Source organism: Glossina fuscipes, unplaced genomic scaffold, assembly GCF_014805625.2.
Source record: "Glossina fuscipes isolate IAEA_lab_2018 unplaced genomic scaffold, Yale_Gfus_2 61, whole genome shotgun sequence".
NCBI lineage: Eukaryota > Metazoa > Arthropoda > Insecta > Diptera > Glossinidae > Glossina > Glossina fuscipes.
The window spans coordinates 4,230,507-4,238,322 of record NW_023998433.1 but is presented as its reverse complement, the minus strand read 5'-3'; the positions used below and the strand labels follow the sequence as shown (position 1 = coordinate 4,238,322).

Genomic DNA, 7,816 nt, shown 5'->3' with positions numbered 1-7,816 from the left:
TCAATCCGTTATAAAGGTATGACGAAAAGGGCGACAGTTTAAACATTTGGGAGAAATGTTTGGATATGCAGCATAAAATGTCTGTAAAGAAAATAAGCCTGTCGTAAACAAACTTAAATTAGCTGCCTGCCCAAGAGCCCGTCATTATATCCACCGAAGGATGGGAAAAAATTCAAAGTTGGTTTTAAAATACACACCATTCCTTTAACTTTTTAAATACAGTTTCAGGCATCCTTGCAAAGTGTACCTGATCTGATTCATTCATATAATTTATATTAAAAAAATGCGTTGAGAGATTTGTACATTTTACAATTATAAGAAGAAGTTTATATTATACGATAACGATAAAAAAAGAAAAAAACCAAAAAGTGCCGAAAGCTTTAGAAACCGTTTCTTTTTTTGTCATCGTATGTTAAGACCTGGTAACTCTATGTAATTAACAGTTCGCTAACAAATAACTAACAGTCATAACTGACAAACTAACACATATTCTGCCTTCAGTTGCATTCGTGTGAGACTAAAAGACGGGAAAAAAGAATAGGTGGCGGAAACTGTATTCGACGTCTTTATTTTTTAAAAAGAAACTTGATTCATCATCCAAATAATAAATGAATTGTATTCCGTTAACGATTTGTTAACGTTATTAATGTGATGCAAAAGTGGTTTTTCATATGTATTTTTTTCTAGTTAGTTTTTAATTTTATTTTTGCGTATGCTTTGTTTTTATTAAAATGCATTAATTGCAGATCAACTATATAAGTGGTAGAGTAGAACGATTCTCTTTAGCTCTCCAAACGATCGTGCTGTCGGTCTATTGAAAACGTGAGTTGTTTTTGTATAATGTAAGAGTGTGAAAGAGATGACAGGATTAAATATAATATAAAACCAAAAAGAAAAAAATCGCACGGTAAATAAGAGGTAACAAAAAAAAATCGACGCAAAATATGCGATTAAATGATAAAACTTGAAAATAAAGCAAGTGATAATCAAAAATATTTTCTTAGTTCAAACAAATTTAGAAGACATCAGTGCATTTGTATATATATATATGCACGCCTCTCAAGCTGTATATAGACATATATATGCACGCGCGTGTGTGCCTCTGTGTTTGCGTCGATTTGGATGATAGTCTGTGTATGCAATACATGATCAAAGCCAGTTACAAGTAGGGCTTTGAAAGCGTTGAAGGAAACGAAAAATAATAAAAATAATAAGAGAAGAGATATGTATTGATTACGAAATTCTGGGCAATAAGAGCAAATAATAATAAATTTATATCACTCATGCATACGTTAATTCCTTGGATATTATTCTTTGCAGGCAAATTGCGTCGTGTTTATATATAACTTTGTATGTTGCGTATTATCACTAAAATAAATCTTTACGTACATACGAATGTCTGTTTGAGAGCAGGGACAATGGCTACAGAATCGAGATTTCATTCTTGTGTTTACTTTTTAATTCCTTCACCAATACACGTGCAAAAATGTTGTGTCGATAAAGATTTTCAACATAAACCTTTTTAAACACACGCACAGAAATCTTGCCCATAATTCCTGATAAGTTTTATCATTCGTATAAGCGGTTCGATAAGTTTATTCCTAGAAATAATGCGAATCCAAAATATTTGGAATATTTCTTGTCTCTCAAAATTAAGATATTATTCATTATATGCTCTTCATAGACTTCGTATATATGTATCGACTAGATCAGGAGAGAAACCCAGTTTCTCTTTATCTTTATGCCCATTTCCTAAAAATTTATAATGTACGTGCGGCGGGGAATAGTGTAAAAGTATGCTTAATTAAACTTGCAAGTTTACGGAGAAAATTAAATTTTTTAATGGAGGTGGCGTTTATAAATAAATGATAAATAACAAACTATAAATCGTTATCTGAAACAGATCGTAAGCGATGGGTGAAAATACTATGAAGCATTCATTATTTTAGAGTTTGCGGGAGCATGCATATTTCTATATATTATCAGAGAAGAATCAGCAAATGTTACTGTTGCGAATCTCATTTACTTAGCAAAAAGACTAAAGTTGTCTCAAAAGAATGGAAAGCCTAATTATTCTCACGTGAACTTGGAATGTGTTAGGTTGTTGTATATATATATATATATATATATATATATATATAATGTATGTGTACATTTACATATGCTTACTAGTGTAGCGCAAGAGTTGAAGAATATAATTTTTAATAAAGATTAGATTATGAATCAGTTTTGCACTAAATCCATGATTTATTCGATATTGGAATTACTAAAATTAAAATAATGTTAAAAGCTTTCAAATAAATTCAGTGATTGATTAAAAAAATAAAAAAAACGCTTGATAACACGCCGAAATACGGGACTGCATTAGCTTAAAAACTATGACAATCGGTAAAAGAGCTAATAAGAGTTATAACATGTCCTCGAAGAAGCTTATATATATCTACAAAGTTAGTGGGTAATTAGGTTTCAACACAAAGTGAATACAGCTTTTTTGTAGTTTTTCTCTTTGTGTTTTCCATATGTTTGAGATGCGCTTACAATTAATAAACAAAAAGGAAAAATATTGTTCTTAGGTGACGTACATCCGCCATGTGAATTATATCAATATACAATTTTTATACTACTTATTGTTATTTTTCGTAAAATATGGACTTAAGATAATATATATATATATATATATATATACATAAATACATGTATGTGCGTGCTCCAAATATATAATTCTTGGCAGACTAAACATATTTCTTTGCTAGGTTCTTAGCGTCGATTCACTAAAACAAATGTTTACGTCAAAGCGGAAATGTTTTTATTACTTGTTGCTTGTTGAATTCGCTATTGTTGTTTTTGTTGTTACTAAGCATGGCGCTTAATTGACGGTTTAGTACATTTCGTATATATATTCTTACGTTTTTTTATATTATCTATTTATTTTCTTCAAATTATAAATGCGAACGTCTGTATACGCGCATACATGCATATTTCTTATATATCGGCATTTAGATCGTTGTATATGATAAGGGTATAACTCATAATATTATATGAATTTTCTTTAAGATTAACAAAAAGAAAAAACAGAGGAAGAAAAGGATCTCTGTCGCATAAAACTAATTCGCTCAAAAAATCAAAAACAAAAGAAAAAATCGCGTCAGTTTGCTTCTTAATGCAAATGTTGCTTACATCGTTATCATTTTTCACAAACACAGAGCGTGCGCGCATTCTTCTTCCAAATATATGAAAGCGTTCGATTTTAAAATAACTCAGAAATGAGTCGTTGTCGATTGTAACGTTTCAATTACGCCTAAAACATGCGGATATATCCTCAAATATGCGTTTGCTAGAATTTATCTCACATTCATCATTTCGTATAACAATCGCCACCAGTATTTATTCTTTTTCCTTTTGTAAGTACATTTCTGGCAAATTACGTTTACTACTTACATAAGTGTGTGTACATAAGTCAAAAATATAATAAAGATTAGCATGTGCTCTTATCAGGATTTTACTCGCTTTTTAGTAATAATCTGCGAGAAATGGCAGTTACATTGATAACTTCGTTACGTTAGTGAAACGTTCTTGTATAATGAATGAATTCCATTAAAAATTTGGAAACTTGTTAGTATTGGCTTTACAAACGGAATTTTGTTATCTATATGATGGTGTTGGTATTTAATCACTGTATGCCTGGCTGAACTGTTTATGACCGTAATGAAAAGATTTATATATATTTTTCATTAGATCGTTTTAGTTCAGATATATTTCAGAAAAAAACTAATTAAAGCGAATCCAAATGCTATTTATTATAATCATTACTACATTGGGTAAAGTCTAAATTACTGTTTTTTAGAACATTGAACGTTATTCGAAGTTTATCATATAATTGGAAACATTTGGAATTTTTAAGTAGCAGCAGCGCATTGAGATTGAATAATATGATAAATGCTATAGGGTATGAAATAATCGGGCTTGATTGGATACAGCATTCTCACTTGTTTACATCGTCTGGGTTGATGTACATTTTCTTCTTAATTTTGTAATTTTTGTACTCTGCACTGAGTAATAGCGTCAGTGGTGGCAGAAATAACTGATAAAATAAAGAACATTGTTTAGCATGAGTTAAAAATAGAATTATTTATTCTCTGCTCAGATTGTTGAAATTTGTGTTTGCGAAAAAAAAAAAATTAAAATAAATAATAAAAAAAAAAAGTAAGAGTAACGAAAGAGAGAGCGTGTGAGAGAGTTTATAATGAATTTTGACCGAATCTTTTGATCCTCACCCATTATTGTATATTAAAAATGTAAAATTTTTCCCCTGGTCTCTCTACGAGCCGTTTTAATAAAAATGAACTAAACATGTTTATCTTTCAATTAAAAAGAAAATCTATTTTACGAAATTCACCTATACTCTAACCAATACTTCAATTTAACTGTAGCCTTTTTTTGAGTTAGTTCTGACTGGCTTAACAAATAAAATAAAACAGTTGGTGAAACGATCATATGGCTGATAAAATTAGTTAAAAAAACCATGTCGAATAGTTAGAGGGGTGAACCACAATAAGTAAAAATTTAGTTTTAACAAACATTTAACAATATATATTAGTGGCATTTTTCCGTACAATATGTAGAATTGAGATAAAGAATTCGCCAAAATACGATCAAGAATTCGTATTTCTGACTTGGCTTCACTTTTACAAAACATATGACCTTTTTAATTGCAAAACAACAATGTTAATGTTGGGAAAATGCGAATTTTCTTGAGAAAAAAGAAATAAATAAATGAGTTCCTTAAATGTGTTTCGAATATAAATGTTTACGGTTGTTTTTCATCTAAATATTATTTTTGTAAGTCAAATTTTTTTCTATATTGTCTTAGTTATCTTCCCACGAATTTTTTCATACCTTTCATATATTTTTTTATATTTTGCTATTTCTTTTATAGTAACATATGTTTAACGTCAACCATTGACACGATTGTTTTTATCTGTAAAGCAAAAACCAAGCATCATATTTACTTTTACATTACAATTCTTTATAGAAATACATTTGTGCTAGGAATTGACGACTATTACTGAAAAGGCAAATAGTTTTATTTCTAGATAACAGAGTCGGTCAAAAGATTTGTTGTTGAGTAAACGTTCAATTAATTTCAACAGATTGAGAATGATTTTGCGAGTTACAAAGTAGGGTTTAAATCGCTTTGGTTAAGCACAGGTGTAAACATATTGGAATTTTGATTGCTTAGAGTTGTGCTTAAAGAAAATATTACATTCTATTAGAGCCTTTATTATCTGGCCATCATAAGCAATTTGTATATTCCATATTAACCTTTTCACTTTTTTTCGTGTTTTTGTTTCAGTTTTTTTTTGGGGTATTTACAAAGAAACATATTTAGTTTGAAACGTAATCTCGTAAAACGTTGTATCATGTTTCATCGCTCTGGATTGGGGTTATTCAATATATTATATTAAGTATTATTATCATTAAAATTTATTTACAATCAGTAGAGAGCATATTTACAAATGTTTCTTCTAATAGTAAGCAAAGAATTATGTTTGCCATAATTAGGCTCTTAAATATTCAGCTTTTGCGGAAGAAGAATGTGTTATTTTTGGTTTTTTCCTTGAACTTGCATTCGTTTTTGCTGGGACTCTAGAATTCCCTTCTGCTATAATTTATTAGTCGTTAGCAAGAAAGTTTTGCTATTTTTCAGCAAGAAGAGGAAGTGAATTCTTGAGTTTTGTGGACGTATCATTGTGTTACATAGGGCGTGATAGATAGAATTCACTTGCTTCTTTGGTGCTGAATTAGGAAGCATAAATGATCTAAAAAAGAGCGAGCGTACAGGAGAGTTTATAAACTAAGAGATCTGCTATGTTCTGCAATTTATTGATCCTGCATAGGAAACGTAGTCACCGTAAAAATATATCTTATATATATAGCTTGTTCACGGTTACGAGGTATATGTTAAGTGTAATGACTTGTTGGTTTTCTTAAAGTTAACATCAGAGGATAGGAGAAGATTAGCACTAAGAAAATACAACATTAAAACCCCTATAAAGTATATGTATGCACATTTGTATATACAATTGGTGTTAGAATTTTCTAAACTGAAAATATGAAAATGGAATGTTGAAATTGAAAAAGATGCGAAAATAATTGATTTTCATGGACAAAGCTTAAAAACTAATTAAATCTGAGCTTGTTGCCTACAATTCATATGCTACATTACTTATGCATTGGTTTTACTTTTTCCGACGTACAATAGATTGAAATTGAATATTGAAATATTGATGCAGAAAGGCGAATATCTATACTGTATATGAGAGATACGGCCGTATTAAATCAATCATTCCATTTGCAATAAACTAAAAAGCATCCATTTTTGATGAATAGGAATTGCTTTCATCTTCGGTGTTTTTTGATTAATAGAATTCTCACTGTTTAAAGACCTTCGATATGAAACGCTTAAGATATGCATATATACAAGTATTGTTTAGCTTACTCTTGAAAATGAATTGGATCCGTTCATAGGAATTTCACTCTTTAGAATGAACCAGGGAAAGTTTAAAAACAATATAGTAAAATTATAGTTAATAGGAACTAAAATCAAATGGAAATATATTCAAAACTTTTCTATATTCTTGTCTTCGTTTCTTCATTGATAAGCGAGATGTACATATGTCTCAAGGTGAACACAATCTTCTTACTTGTCATGTTTTTGGTTTGTTTTTGACTATTATTGCCCTTTTTGTTATATTAATTTGTTTGCTTTCTACGAGGGCGAGTATTTTACTGACCTCGTATAAAGAAATGAATTTTCTCAGTTCGTTGGCTGACTGCGGTATGATGTGGTGTAGGGGGTTTCCATGTTTTTTGATACTACTGCACCATATCTTGAACGTTATCTCCCCTCGAAAGGATTGGAAAGCTCACAATGCATAAAGCCCGGGGAAGCATAAAGGTCGTGATGGTAGGTTTTAACAATTCGTTGTAAGCTAAGTATAAAATTCTCTCTTCATTTTCTTTTATTATGGTTTGCTTATTTGTTGCTTTACTTGTTTTAAATATTTATAAGCAGAGGAGTAAAACGCGTAAACACACAGGTAAAATAGTCACATTTTACATTTAAACAGAAACAACTGCTTTAGCGTATTGTTGTGGCATAGGATAATGCATACACAGAGCGCACTCTCAGTGATGTACGACAGACTGGCTTGTTATGGGTACAATGAATATTGCTTTGGTAAATTGGAGCGCCGCACTTGTGCTGTTGGATTCGTTTTAGTATTATTCTAAACGTCTGCGATATAAGTTGGGCTTTAATACGACTATTTTATCGGTCTTAGTTTAGTTCTTTCATAAATTTTAATAAGATGTGCAAGCGTTTGAATTGTATTATGCATAAATATTAGCTACATTATATGTACAAACTGTGATGCGTATATATATGTATACATATATATATGTTATGCTTATGTGTACATACGTAATGCAAATTAAACGCTGTAAATGCGTATATATATGTATATATATATATGTACATATGTGCGTGACCAAATAAATATTTCTATTACTTTTTATCGTACTTTTGTAGGATAGCGTTTAATTTGCATAATGAAATAAATTTCATTTAATACGTTTTCCTTGGGCCGGCCGTCGGTGTTTTTGTTACTCTGTATTCAACTGTTGCATATTTTTGGTTCTGATTTGTGTTTGTTTATTATTTTTTGAAAATAATTGCGGGCACACTTCTATAAAAATTTTCCTCTAAATAAGTTTTTAAACTCTTGAAAAAAAAAAAAAAAAAAAAAAAAAAAAA

The 7,816-nt window shown here is 30.1% G+C and overlaps 1 protein-coding gene across 4 annotated transcripts in view; it reads left to right on the top strand.

The window, feature by feature from the left end:
• The first annotated feature begins 505 nt into the window (after positions 1 to 505).
• Positions 506 to 7,816, top strand: part of LOC119637975 (receptor-type guanylate cyclase Gyc76C-like) — a 67,552-nt gene continuing 60,241 nt past the window's right edge. Inside the window, exons 1-2 of one of the 4 annotated variants that reach the window (XM_038034463.1) lie at positions 506 to 686; positions 747 to 822. The gene's annotated coding sequence lies outside the window, so the exon portion shown is untranslated. Of the gene's footprint in view, positions 919 to 7,816 lie in introns of all 4 variants that reach the window. The other 3 variants (XM_038034464.1, XM_038034465.1, XM_038034462.1) reach the window with 3 other exon arrangements.